Raw genomic sequence first — 15,793 nt, 5'->3', positions numbered from 1 at the left:
TTGATGTCAGCTGTGATGTGGGACTGTACAATTGGATGACAAATTTCTCAGCATTTCCCATAGCATTTTAAACTTGGTCTGTAAATGTGTTGAGGAGAGTAGGGTTTGCTATGTATATCTTCCATGTTGTTATCTTAGAACATCCACGGAACTGACTTGTTGTGTCGCAACCAGTGATAGCATGGTAAGCTACGAGGTTCCTAATCACTGATGTGGGCAGTGATTCCCTCGTAGTGTGTACAGGAATACATCTGGGTTTCACCTTTGTACCAGCTTGCATCCATACTTCTGTTGTGGTCTTGTGGAGGAGTAGACTGTAGCACCAGTCGAGCAGGTCAGTACTCCCGAGGTGGATGGAAAGCTGATGACAGGGAGTGCTGGAGCTCCCGTTTCATCAGCTCTCAGGACTAGTTCCTGACCATCCTCCTTTGCTGAACTTTTTCAGTGTCTCAGTTACACAGAGAGTAGGCCAGCATGCTCTCCAGTACAAATTTCTCTAACTGTCTTCACCAAACTACATGCACAGTACACACTACACTTCCTATTCAAAATTCACCAAAAATGGCGTCGATTAATCAAACCTCGGAGTCCTCAGGGGGGGGGGACCATAAATGCCCCCGCCATCTGCCCCTCTCCCGGTGACGACTCGAGGTGCCTGGAACCACTGTCTGACTCTCCAACATTCGCGGCCTTTCATCTAACTTTCGCTCTGTTGAGCACCACCTCTCCTCCTCTAAACCTCACCTTCTTTTTCTAACGGAGACTCAGCTGTCTGAGGCAACTGACAGCAAACCCTTTTCTGTATCCTCCTACTTTCTCTATACTCATTTCAAAGTCAAAGGTGGCTGTTGTGTATACATACGCAACGATTTATCTTGCTCTCGTGTTCCTGAACTTGATTCTTCTGAATTCTCCACACTCTGCCTTCGGCTTTCCTGTCATTCTCTGACTAAATATATCTGTGTTGTTTACTTATCCCCTAATTCTACTATCAAAAATTCTTCGACTATCTTACTTCTGTGATGGAACACATTCTGTCCATTTCTCCTTTCTCTGAAATCTCCATTCTTGGAGATTTCAATGTTCACCACCACCTTTGGCTCTCCTCTCCTTTCACGGATCCACCTGGTGAACAAGCCTACATCTTTTCTATCCTTAATGACCTAGAGCAGCTTGTACAGCACCCTACCCGTATCCCTGACCGCCTTGGAGAGAGCTCCAACATACTTGACCTCTTCCTCACAACTAATCCTTCTGCTTACTCTGTTAATCTTTTCTCTCCGTTGGGCTCCTCCGATCACAACCTTATTACCTTAACCTGTCCTATCACTCCGATACGGCCTGTGGACCCTCCAGGGAAACGTCGTCTGTGGCATTTTGGAGCCGCGGACTGGGAGGCCCTCAGGCAGTACTTCTTTGATTTTCCCTGGAATGATTATTGCTTCCATGGCCGTGAGTCATCTGAGTGTGCCTTGCGCATTACGGAGGTTATTCTCTCGGGCAAGGAAGCATACATTCTATTCTCATATCCTTTGACTAACGCAAGAAAGCCTTGGTTTAATCACACTTGTTCTAATGCTGTCCGCAACAAGGAGAAGGCCTACAAAAGGTACCGGAGCCATCCCACCCCTGAATCACATCATCTTTATGTTTCTGCCCGGAATCGTGCTAAGTCTGTTCTTCGCTCTACTAAAAATAATTTCATCCATACTAAATGCTCTCAACTCTCCAACTCGAATTCTTCCCACTCCTTCTGGCACCTTGCCAAAAATCTTTCAAACAACTTTACCTCATCATCCTTCCCTCCTCTTTTCTACTCTGATGGTTCTGTAGCTGTTTCTTCTACTGATAAAGCAGATCTCTTTGCACAGACTTTCTCCTCCAATTCCACCTTAGACGATTCCGGTGCTGTTCCTCCATCACTTCTCCCCTCTGACTTCCTCATGGCTGACACTAAAATGTCTTCAGTTGATGTATTTTCTGCCATCACTGGCCTCAGTGCTAACAAGGCATATGGGCCTGATGGGGTCCCTCCTATTGTTCTCAAGAACTGTGCTTCTGTGCTTACACCCTGCCTAGGCAAACTCTTTCGCCTTTGTCTGTCAACTTGTACCTTTCCTTCTTGCTGGAAGTTTGCTCTCATTCAGCCAGGCCCAAAGAAGGGTGACCGCTCCCAACCCTCCAACTATCGTCCAGTTGCTTTAACGTCCTGTATTTCAAAAGTTTTCGAGTCAATTCTTAATAGAAAAATTTTAAGGCATCTTTCCTATCACAACCTTCTTTCCGATCGTCAGTATGGGTTCCGTCAGGGACGCTCCACTGGCGATCTTCTCACCTACCTTTCAGACTCCTGGTCATCCTCCTTTCGGGACTTTGGCGAAAGCTTTGCCATTGCACTTGACATCTCAAAGGCTTTCGATCGAGTCTGGCATAAATCTTTAATTTCCAAACTGCCCTCCTACGGTTTCTATCCTTCTATCTGTGCCTTCATCGCTAGCTTCCTTTCTGGTCGTTCTATAGCCGCTGTTGTAGACGGCCATCGTTCTTCTCCTAGATCTATCAACAGTGGTGTTCCTCAGGGCCCTGTCCTATCACCAACTCTCTTTCTTTTATTCATCAATGATCTTCTAAGCTGTACATCTAACCTTATCCACTCATACGCTGATGACTCCACCCTTCACCTTTCCATTCGGTTCCCGCAACGCCCATCTCAACAGTTACTTCAAGAAACAAGGGATGAGGCTATGGCACACCTAATGTCTGACTTGGCTTGTATCTCTGACTGGGGTAAAAATAATATGGTTGTCTTTAATGCATCTAAGACTTAGTTCTTACACCTATGAACCCGAGAAAATCTTCCACAGGTATACCCATTAATGTTTAATAATATTCAGCTTAATCCTGCATCATCCTTGAACATGCTTGGGGTTTCATTTACTCGGGACTTATCTTGGAAAGATCATATTACATCTCTTGTAAAATCTGCTTCCAAGAGATTGGGTGTGCTAAGCCGACTCCGCTCTTTCTTTACCCCTGCACAATTGTTGACTCTATACAGGGGTTTTATCCGCCCCTGTGTGGAGTACAATTCTCATGTGTGGGGAGGCTCCCCACATACAGCCCTTCTCAATAGGGTGGAGTCAAAGGCTTTTCATCTTATTAACTCTCCTCCTCTTACTGACTCCCTTCAACCTCTGTCTCTTCACCGCACTGTTGCGTAGCACCCGTCTGGCAGCAAACTCTCATCCCTTTTCTGTCCAACTCTCTAATGCAAGAGTTAACAGTTACTCCCAGTCTTTCATTTATGCAACAGGTCAGCTCTGGAACTGTCTCCCTCTATCTGTATTTCCTGCTGCCTATGATCTCCAGTCTTTCAAACGCAGTGTGTCCAGGCATCTCAAAATGATCGGATTTTGAATTTGGCTGTCTATTGTATTTTGTTTTTCTCTTGGAGGGAACTGTTACTGCGGGCTCATGGCCTTTGGTTCCTTCTTCCTCGCCAAAAAAAAAAAAAAAAAAAAAAAAAAAAAGATAAGGAGCAAGAGAACGTCTGTAACCTTGCTGTACACAATTATTCGTTGGAAATTCTTGGCTGAAGCATCAGAAGCATGTAGAACAATCAGCGTATCTGCTTCCTCGTGTGTGCTGAATAAGTGAGTTACATGTGATTCGGTTGAGGAAACAACAGTTTCAGGTGTCTTGCATCCACCTGCCACCACGAGCTCCTGATGAGCTGGTAGAATATCTGCTTTACGTAATAATTCCTCTGTCAAGAAATGTATCAAATCCTCCTTGTTCTCTTCAAGACCGATTAAATTGTTCCAAGAGGTTGGCAGTCAGACCTGGCGGGAATCAACCATTCTTCTGATTTTCACGCCCTTACTTCTTCGATGATCCCAGGCTCCACTTTTTATTGTGTCTGTCCTGTATTAATCAAAGATAACATCAATCCTTGTACATACATCACTGAAGTGACTAAAGACTGACTGACAGTAAGCATCTGCTAGATCACCAAAGATTTTTCCATTGGTAAATGGAGTCATTGCATCTATTATCACACATGTACTCTGAGTACTAGGTGGAACTGCTATCACTGTATGTTCATCAGCAATGATGTGGGACGGCTTGCTTTATCAGATCTCCAGAGTTCACCTCGATCATTAGTCAGTGGCAAGGGATAATCTGCCAGCTCATAACTAAGAAGAGCTGGGATATTGATATTGCGACCACTTACAGAGGCACTGAACAGGCGCTTGAACAAATCACGAACACCTTTTACCATATTTATTTGGCGCACCTTAGCATATGCTGATATGGTGGTGAGAGATGCAAAGGTTTTCGATTTTTGCCTTTGTAGTGTTGACCGGAAGTCCACTGTAGCGTTCTGTCCCAGGCGGTCCTGCATAAACCTCCTCACAAGTTCTTCACCACGCATTTGTGCTGAAAGAATGTCTTCCATTACTTCTGATGGAACCACATAATTACTTGAAATACGTATCAGGTTAGCTGACTCTCTGTCAAATGGTTTGAAATCCAGAAACTGTGTCATCAACTTAGCCACAGCTTCTTCATCTCTAGCTACTCGTTGGCGACCCATGTCCTTAGGTATATGTGATGTTCCAGATAATGATAAACCTGCTAACACCCTTGCATCTTCTGATAAGCGTGACAGGTCACAACAAGTAAGCATCCATCTATGTAGAGCTGCCGTGTTTCGAGTTATGCCAACAATACCTCCAGACACCTTGCAAAGCTTGATGTGTTCTAGAGCCATATCTGTATGGACTTGGTTAAATGATCCAACAGCCTCTTTCACAACAAAGTTGCCAGCTACAAATTCTCTATAGACATTTGGAGCAGTTTTTTCTAGCTGCATCATATCAACAAGGAATATGACTCCCCATCTTGCATAATTCACATGATCGTAGATGGTCATCCAGGGTAGCATATCCCTCAGGGTATCCAGACGCAGATTCCAATTCCCTTTATGCTCGGCACATATGAAAAGCAACGGGAGATGTACCATATCCTATTGCTTCCAGAGGATGAAAGTTGGGTTTGACTGCTTCTGCATGGTAAAATCTTTCATATCTGTAAAGAAGCCAGAAGCATTTGCTTTGAATGATTAAAGTGCTTCCTGACTGTCTGTGCTGTTTTTCAATACATCTTCACTGAATGATGCTGCAGGTCTGGAAGCTGCATATGTCAACGTATCATAGCTGCTCTTACCACATGTTTCTTGCCCCTTTCTGAAACTCATTAGTAGTATCCTCATAAGAGCTTCGAGGGTAAGCTTATGAGCATGCACAGCTCGATTCGACGATTTACCTGACAATATGTTATTAACAGTACTCTGGTTGTAAACACCACTCTCAACTAGGGCATCAGCCAGACCAGACTTCTCCATGTGCTTTCCCATCACACCCAGGAAATTCTTTGTTATATGGAATCCTCCCAGTCGTACCACGGCACCACCCAGCTGTTCTGGATGAGCCCATACCAGCTCCTTTGCTTTACGGTAGGGAGCTTCATCAAAGGTAACATCTATTTCCTGCTGACAGAGCTTAGCTGCTATCTTCTTGCACCCCAGCAACATAGTGAAAATGGTGCTTAGCTGGTGTGCTGGTGCTTGGATGATAGGCAGATAACTAACAATACTAGCTGGAACTGACACAGATGATGTAATTTGGTTGAAGCCTGTCCATGCTTGTACCTTTTGTGCTTCATTATCATACAATTTAGATATCATTCAAGCCAAGACTTGAGCTCTGTATTCAGAAGAGTCACAGAGTGGGTGGAAGAATTCAGCAGCATTCACTGGCTCAACAAACTGTGGGGGAACCTGTTTTACTGGTGTTCCAGACTGAATTATCTCCGGGAATTCAGTTGAAACTTTTCGAAGTGATCTGTCACGACCTATGGTTGAATCAACATTGGCAACATCTAGTTGAGGCCCTCGCTGGAAGGCAGCCATTTGAGTGACATGAAAAGATCCCTGTCCATCCAGTGTTTCTTCCAGCAAGTCAAGATTGTCCGCAGAGAACTGTACAAACCGACCAGGGACCACATTTTGGGGTATAAAGGTGTTATCATTCTCTGCACAGCGTTCCAGTTGTTTTGCAGCAATAGAGATAGTAATCCTCTCCACCATTTCATAACTGACACTGTCACCAGTGCCATGCAGATAGTTGACTAAATGACCGTGTAGAATGATAAACATAGAGTTTATCATGCCACACGGAGTATGGATGCTACATAAACAATAGTTTGGCAAACATTTAATATCTGTTGTTGGTAATTCCCAATGAGATCATGCTTCGGAGGGATCTCAGGGACAATTTCTCGTGCCTGTGGATCTATGATCCATTTGACTAGAGTGTACAGGCTGTCTGGTATGCATCTTTCTGCAGCCTCCCTGGAAAGGCTGTCATATCCTGGATGGCCTGGTGTTGACAGATCAGCGTTTATCTTTGATGCCACGTGGGGTCAGGAATTTAGGTAAACTGTCTGTGGAGACGGTTCATGGATAGCCATCAGTTGTGACTCCTCAATATTGCTTGTAGTAATCTTCAGAGCTTCAACAGCTACACCAGATGACACAGTAGAGAGCAAAAGGAGGGGCAGTCATGTGTCTCTGTCGTCTGAAGCATATCTTGTCACCAGAGTAACCTAATAGCTTCTCTTTCAAATACGGTGATCGAACCTGTTCGTCAATACCTGCGTCAGAGAGCAAAGTATTGAATTGTGCCACAACGCCATCCATGCTATAGACATGTCCTACACTAAAGCCAGCTTCTAACATGTTTATGAGAGATATAAATGACTTTCTTGGGTCATCTGCGCTCGAAGCATTGGAAGAAGATGGTTCCCTATCGGCTTTTCTCCTGCATAAACTATGGTAATGGGCTTCATATGCAATGAAGTCGTTCACACCTACTCTACTCTTTAAAGCATAATTATTCCCAGCATGGCCATGTATAACAGCATTTATGTTCTCAGTCAAGGCCTGATGTAAACCCTCTTTCTTCTTCCTTGTTTGTTTTCAGTCCACATTAGGTACAGGTCCACATGTGATGGTAGAGGCTTCTGGTAGAGCTTGTGCTGTCTCTGGTCTTTGTGGATGTTTCAATGTGATCTTTCTACCACCCTCTGTATATTCAACTTACTTGTGAATGACGGATAACATTCTTTGTGCCACTTTGGCTGATGAGTTCTGAGATCAGATACATGATGTTGTGAGTGAATCATTCTGAGGTGTCATCATTTGTGACACGTGCATCATATTCTTCTCGTATGGTGTCACGTCCTTTAGAAGTACCATGATAAAGTTTCTTTGTGCTACTAGTTTGGCAGATAATACAGAGTTTCCAATTTATGCTTCGTTTTGGTCTCTTTGCTGGTATGACAGCAACCGGTTCAATTTCTGGGAGGCTTGATTCCATGTCATATGCATCTCCACAGTTTTGAATGTTAGACTACACATTTATTCATAAAGTTAAGGCAGGATCATGCAGGATTTGCTCAGCATGGAAGATCTTGCAGAAGCAGGGAATATGCCAGGAAGGTTAAGGATGGATCATGCAGACTTTGCTCAGTGAGGAAGATCTTGCAGAATCAGGGAATATCATGTCAAGAGGACTAAACTCACAGTGCGCCATGAATCTGATGGCTATGCATTCACATGCACACCTGCATGGAATGAATAAACAAAAATTAGTAACTAAAATTCTGCATTATTTCTATAATGCTTTGCTCAAATAACACTGTAATAGATGTAAATTTGTCAGCATATCAATCAAACATGCCTATGACCGAAGAAATGCTGATTACCAGACAAAAGGAAAACCTTATCACACAATCATCATTTGTAATTTCTAAAAGTACTTAAATGGTATTTTAATGAAAGCCCATACCCAAAAACATGTATTTTAACACAAAAATCAGGTGTCTGTGTGCCCGTGTGCGAGTTTATTGCAGAAAACTGAAAACCACTCCGCTGTTTGCGGCAACCTTGAACTTAGTTATTGTGAGGCCCAGCACCAACTGGGGAAGTGACAACCTGCAGAAAATGTACCACAAGGATCCCAGTAATGAATTTTTAATGGTTGTTGCTTTTGGCAAAACATAGTGAACAAACTCAAAAAATAGCCCACTTTATCAGATATGACTCCTTGACTAACAAGTTAACTGAGGTTATCTCCTCACATATCAACTCATTATTTACTACATCTCGGCTACGACTACTATATAATTCATTATATAATTCCAGTAATAGCTTGATCATTGCCACCAATGCCACCTCGTCCTCCTGCTCAGCTTGGGATCTTGTCTGCACACCTCCTGCTTTCATGTTGAAGGGTAGACTCACTGCAGCACTTAAATAATCCCACTCCTGACACCAGTGTTATGTCCGTGTCCCCACACTGCCACAGGCTCCAACAGCAGTAGATCAGTACAGGATGGACATTGCCCAGTGAGTTGTTCTTCCTGTGGTCAGCCCTTAGGTGTACAGTACACAATATCAGCTGATGTGTTGTAAATTCAGATAATTATAATGTCGAAGTGAAGTCCCCCTTTGGATCCTCTGATTATTGTCTGATTCAAGCCACCAGTTTCACACCTAGCACACCCTCCTGCTCTGAACCTGTCGTGATGACTAAATGGCACTACGACAGGGCAGACTGGGAGGGACTTCAAAATTTTCTCCTGGATGTTCCTTGGACCTCTTTTTTCTCCCATGATGCAAATTCCACATTGAGCCACATACGGGATTTGATTAAAGTCGGCATGGAAACATTAATTCCCCATCATAGTTACAGAAAAAGATGTAATTCTCCTAAATGGTTTGACCACAGTTGTGCTAGAGTAACAGAACATAAAACAATAGCGTACAACACTTATACAAGGACCAAAACCAAAGAAGCCTTTAACTATTATAAAAATATCCGAAACCATGCCAAAACTATTATCAATCTTTCTAAATCAAACTTTCTGCATAGACAAGCTAACAAACTACTAAACAGTCCAAATGATAACAAAATATTCTGGTCAACCCTTAATTCATTCAAAACTAACTTCACTACCACCTCTTCCATTCCACCGTTACAGTCCCCCAGTGAAATCTAGTAAGTGACCCATGTGGAAAAGCCAACCTCTTTGTTGACATTTTTTCAACAAACTCAACCCTAAATTCAGAAAATCATAATATTCCTGTACTTGATTTTGATGCCCCTCAAATACCTTCTTTCACGATTCACACCAGACACGTACAAACCATATTACAGAATCTATCAGAAGACAAAGCGACTGGTCCAGATGAAATTCTTTCAATAGTACTTAAAAATTGCTCCTCAGTGTTGGCTCCTGCATTAGCAAAATTTTTCCACTTATGCATCCGTACCTCAATTTTTCGAGCCCCTTAGAAAGGAGCAAATATCCATCCTGTTCCTAAGAAGGGGGCAACTTCTGATCCATCAAACTATAGATCAATTGCAATAACTTCCGTTCTCGGTAAAGTTTTTGAGACACTAATTAACAAACACATAGTCAAGCATCTAGAAGTCAATAAATTGATCAATGATCGGCAGTATGGATTTAGAGAGGAACGTTCAACTGTAGACATTCTTTACCTTCTTACCCATCAGAGTAAAAAAACAATAGACCAACATGGTGAAACACACACAGTAGCACTTGATATTTCAAAAGCATATGACAGAGTATGGCACCAGGCCTTATTGTCTAAGATGTCACACCAAGGCCTTGCATCACTAGTTCCTCTAATTTCTTCTTACCTTCATAGTAGAAAAATACGGGTCATGGTAGATGGAATTTATTCTAAGTTTCATTCCATAAATGCTGGCGTACCTTAGGGATCAGTTTTGACGCCAACCCTCTTTCGCATACATATAAATGACCTTCTATCTGTCATGCATAACCCAGTACACTCTTATGCTGATGACTCGACCCTACATAGTTCTTTCACATTTAGTACCTCCTTTATACAATTTGATATTATAAATTCCCAAATAAACACAGAAATTTCTCTGAACCAGGACCTTTCTAAAATTAATCAATGGGGACAAAAAAATCTGGTCTCATTTATTGCTCAGAAAACTAAATACATTAATTTCTCCAATAGAAAGAATCCCTCAGACTCTCACATAATTTTAAATGATGTCAGTATTCCCATATCCACTACAATTGATATCCTAGGTGTTACTCTAACCCCCAACCTAAGCTGGACAGCTTATGTTAAATCCCTTGCTAAAAATGCTTCTAAAAAACTAGGACTTATGTACAGAGTTCGTGAGTTCTTCACTGAAGAGCAGATGGCCACAATATACAAAAGTCATGTGCGTTCTCAGATCGAATACTGTTCACCACTGTGGATTGGATGTGAAGCGGTTGCATTAACCTGCCCAATCCCGATGTTTTCTGAGCTTTGGTCCGCCCCAGTCCCGGCTTTTTTGGACCATTTTTATTTTTTTGCTCAAATATTCGCTTTTGGTCAGAAACTAAGGAAAATCACAAAGAAAGGTGTCCCTTGGGTCCAGAAATGGCTTACCTGGAGCAGGTAAGTTTGACAGGTACTGCCATGCTCTATGAGTAGTATTTTCGCTGTACGTTTTCTATGGTGGCACGGGTACTCTGTACTGATGCAGTATACGTTTATTATCATGTATTCATAAGTTGGAAATATGTATACCACAAGTATATTGGGTTTTATACAGAAAAAAATGAGAAATAAGGTATGTACCATTGTGCAACCCTAGCGAAATCCGTCGATTATGTCACCGATGGTAGCAAACATCGTTATTTCATCAGCTATTGTATTTTTTCATGTTCCATATTACTTCCACAATAACATCATACCTTTTTCAACTTTACATAATTGTTTGTACATATTTTGAGGCATTATGACAAGAATTAGCATAAAAGTAGCGCTTATTTACCAAGTGAGATCATTTTATGTCATGTTTTTTCAACTCAGATTCTATTTTTTCACCTTTTATATTACTTATAACATAATATATAACCCATTTACATGTTATACAATTAGTTTTATAGATGTACTTGCTGTACAAAAAGAATTAGCATAAGAATAGCGCTTATATACCAAGTGACAACTTGGTCTTTCATGCTTTTTTCAACTCAGATTCTATTTTTTCACCTTCTTGATTACTTATAACATAACATATTACCCATTAACATGTTAGACAATTGCTTTTACAGAAATACATGCTTTATGAAAAGAATTAGCATAGAAGTAGCGCTAATTTACGTAGGTAAATCATGTCATTATTTTTTCACCTCTGAATTTATTTTCTCCCCCTTTATAGTACTTCTCACATTACATTCTGGCCTTTTCCATGTCAGACATTTGCTTTCACAGTAGTACACGATTTACAGTAAGCCTTATCCTAATTGAGAGAGAGAGAGAGAGAGAGAGAGTGAGTGAGGTGGGATGGTGGTCCACTGGGAGACAGCTTATCCCATAATTGGTGGCTAAATTAGGAGCCACTGGGGAATTTTCCACTCATCTTACACCATGAACAGAATTCTTCCTAGCGCTTATTTACTTACTGAATGTATGTCGTATGACTTTCAACTTAGACTATTTTTCAACTTACATACTAACTTTACAGTAACTATACAATTGCTTTTATAGATGTACATGCTTTACGAAAAGAATGAGCATAGCAATAGCGCTATAACGTGACTTCAGGTACCGTCATTATTTTTTCAACTCAAAATCTAATTATTCACCTTTTATAATACTTCGAATATAACATATTACCCATTTACATGTTAGAAAAGTGCTTTCACCTTCTGCTAACTCACACTACGCCTAACATGAACACCACGTTGACGTGTTGCCTCCCCCACACCACTCTCGCTTTCACGAATCTGTCTGAGCTCTCCCGCCCCAACACTTTCACTTTCTACTGCCCTAACCATCCCCACACCACTACTTCCCACCATAGAACACATAAAAGGAACATACCTGTGGAACACTCGCGATGTGCCGTCTGTCCCAGTCCCACGTGGCGATATCTTTTCCTTCCCCAGCCAGGAAAATACGCCACCATGTACTGCTTCCTCGTCCTCGTCCTCATCTGATGGTAGGTGTTGCTGCCTAGATGCAGCACGTGGTGCAGGCTGGCCGTCCCCTGCCCTCCTATATGTAATATATTTGACTTTCCTTGGGGAAGGGACCTCCTCATCACTGCTGCTGGTTACCTCCTCAGGCTGCACATAATCGACATCGAGGGTGTCATCGTCCATTGGGGAATCACTATCCCCTGTAAAGGTATCCAGGGGGACTTGTATCTCCTCCTCTGACAGCCCACGACACGCCATATCTGACCTGGGTGACTGTTGAGAGGTAAGTGGAGGATCAAGGGGTCTGGTGAGGTTAATCTGGGTCAAGGGGATTATCCGCCTGGCAGGGAGTAAGTGAGGCTTGTGTAGGCAGGCGAAACAGAAATCAGGCGCGATTTTTGAAAAATGTGAAAATTATGCAACTTGCAATGTTGCCGCATTAATTCACGTCGCCGGGACATGAGTGCACATCATGTGCGGACGTAAATTCACGTCGCCAGGACGGCGCGGGTTAAAGCAGTTGGACATAATTCAAAATAAAGCCATTAGATTAATCAATAATCCTGCCATAATGCAGGACCTTCCTCTGTTATCAGTACGTAGAGATGTTGCTTCTTTAGCACTATTTTATCGATATTTTTACCCTAAATGCTCTAATGAACTGGCTTCAATTGTGCCTCCCCTTCACATTTTCTCCCGAAATACTCGGGCAGCTGGGAGCCCCCATGAACTCACACTCTCTCCCCCACAATGCAGAACCTCTGCTTATCAAAATTCATTTATCTCCTGAACTACTACTCTCTGGAAATCACTTCCTGGGAATTGCTTCCCACATACATTTAATCCTCTCAATTTTAAATTCAATTGTTATAAGTATTTTATGAATGGAGGATGCCTTTAGCCACATGGACTTTTTTTTTCTTTGTTTTTCCTTCCTCCATTCATTATCAAAAAAAAAAAAAAATAAACACTGGCTTGTGTAGTTCACTGTCTTTATTTTCCAGATAATTATACTTATTGCTTTCCAACTTCATTTCACTATTCTCAGAAGCACTGGAGCTAAATAAACTTCACTATTCTCAGAAGCACTGGAGCTAAATAAACTTTCTAACTGCATTTACACGTAATGCTTGACAACAATTCACAAGTACCATCCAGACTAAAATAACACTTCAGTGTTTGCCCACAACACTTCACTGTTTTCACAAGTACCAAAAATATACACACTTCACTGACATTGCACTACACTCAAACTGAACTGAAAACCGACTGAACTTGAAATAGTCTCTTTCCCATCCTTATATAAGCTTGCATTACTCGAGAAACTTCTAGCACAAACTCGACGGGGCATAAGTTAACAGTTACCAACTAGAAGACATCAAAACATGCAAGTGTTTTCTTATATTACATAACACTGTAAATTATTTAGCATACAGACTTAAATTATATAATTTAACAATCACATAAATAAAACATTACGTAGAAAAAGAGCATAAAAATTAATACATAACTTACGAAACAACTACGCTCGCAAACAGCAGGCAAACTGGCAACTCTGACACATACCGACACCACTGTAAACATCAGGAATCAGCGACAAGCTTCGAGACTACTTAACTACCAAATCCCACTTCTTAACAATATTATATATCATAGGTCTTCTACTTTATCTTGGACCAAATTTTTGTCCTTTTTGCAGTTTATTTAACGTAGTTCAGTGGCAGAAAATGACTATACTATGGCTCTATGTTCTTCCCATAGCATTTCTTCATGAACGGCTTTATATTCTAGTGTTAATCTGTTACTACAACTTAGTGCTCAAGATGGGGAGATGTCAGTTTTAAATCAAGATAGAGCAAAAAGAATATAGTGATGTTAAGAGCTATCAAGGTGGGTCAGTAATTCACTTTACAGATCGTGTATGTGCAGCTCCTGTCATTAAATTCTAACAGGGAATGTGTTACAGCTACAGCAGGTGTCCATGTCCATGGCAGTGGTGGTGGTGAGTGATGACCCAGCCTTCTTCACCACGTTCGCTGAATGGTCTCAAAGGGAGCGTCTGTTGGTGTGGTCCACGAGGCTCGTTGCTCTCTCCCGTCTCTCACTCCACCGCCTCCACCACCTTGGCAAAACCCTTGCTATGACCAATTCCATGCTCATTGTACTCAACACCCCGTCACATCCACCTGGGTCAGTAGTAAGACACTGATAATGTCACAACACATCTTCAGGGGTGGTAGCTCAGTCGGTTGAGAGGTGGCCCGGAATCCTACCGGACTCAGCTTCAAACCTCCGCTGGGGCGGGGAACAGTTTAAGGACTTGAATTTAAGAAAAATCAGACTTTACTGATCTACCAGAAGAGCCGCTTCATGTCTTAATAATACCTCTACTAATACCAATACACCAGTCCTGTATGAGACAGCCCTAGCATGCATTCAAGATGGTGACGTGGTGTACGATATGTAGGAGGATTACTGGGTCTTGAGAGCAGGCTGTGAAGCCTATACCCAGAGTTGGACACATAAAAAAAATAAATCTCACTGTATGAAGAACCTTATGTCTGTGTTTATCACTTTCCAGATGCAGTGTGTATGTGTATTTACCGAATGTGAAGCCAGAAGCCCAGCCATTGCGAATTGCCTCCTGCAGGAATAAAGAGAGTTTAATGATCGAATTTAACCAACCTCCATTCCCTGACAAGTTTAATAGGTAAGTTATCAGGTACATGAGACTTTTGCTCATAAGATCGTCTGTTGATTGAGCTCTCTAGCACCTCTTCCTTATCGATTATTTTTGCATGCGGCTGCCCCTGGGGGTAGGGGGGTTTTCAAGAATACTCCCCCAGTATCTCTGCTTGTCGTACAAGGCGACTAAAAGGGTTGGTGGAGGGTTAGTGCCCCTCCCCGGAAAACAACTAACTAAAAACACAAACAAGAAGCCTCGGACAAGGACTGACCAAAAGATGAAGACCAAGGACCGGACAAAGGACATGGTAAACGGAACATGAAATGTAAGAAGTGTGAATGATGAGATGAAAGAGAGAGAGATTATCCAGGTGCTTGAGGGTGCGAAAGTTGATGTATGTGGAGTAACTGAAACTAAATGGAGAGGTGAGAGTGTGAGAGAATGGGAGTATGGATGGGGTATATGTGCAGGAGTAGGTGAAAATGAGAGGGCAAAAGAAGGAGTGTGTATAGTTGTGAGTAAAAGATGGAAGAAGAACACAAGAGAGTATGGATCAGTTGGGTCAAGGATTATGTGGGTAAGATTGAAAGTTGGAATACAAATGTGGGCAATTGTGTGCGTGTATGCGCCAACGCAAGATCGTGCAAGTAGAATGAGAGAAGAGTTCTGGACAAATGAGGAAATGTGCATGGAAAAGTTTGGAAGGAATGAGTGTTTTTGATCGGTGATATGAATGGTAAAGTAGGGAATGTGAAGGTGGATGAAATAGTTGGTGAGTGGGGTGTGCCTGCGGAGATAGATGAAAATGGCAGTACATTAGTGGACATTTGTGCTGGGAGGGGGTTGGTGATAGCCAATACCCTCTTCAGGCATAAAATGATCCACAGGTATACATGGCAAGTGATGAGAAGGGTGGGTGGTAAACTGAATGAAAGGAAGGCAATGATTGATTATGTGTGTGTGGATGAAAGGATGCAAAAATGTGTAATGGATGCAAGAGCTTAT

Source organism: Coenobita brevimanus, chromosome 30 (assembly GCF_032717465.1).
Source record: "Coenobita brevimanus isolate Jiangsu-jjx chromosome 30, ASM3271746v2, whole genome shotgun sequence".
Taxonomy (NCBI): Eukaryota; Metazoa; Arthropoda; class Malacostraca; order Decapoda; family Coenobitidae; genus Coenobita; species Coenobita brevimanus.
This window is presented reverse-complemented; position numbering follows the sequence as displayed.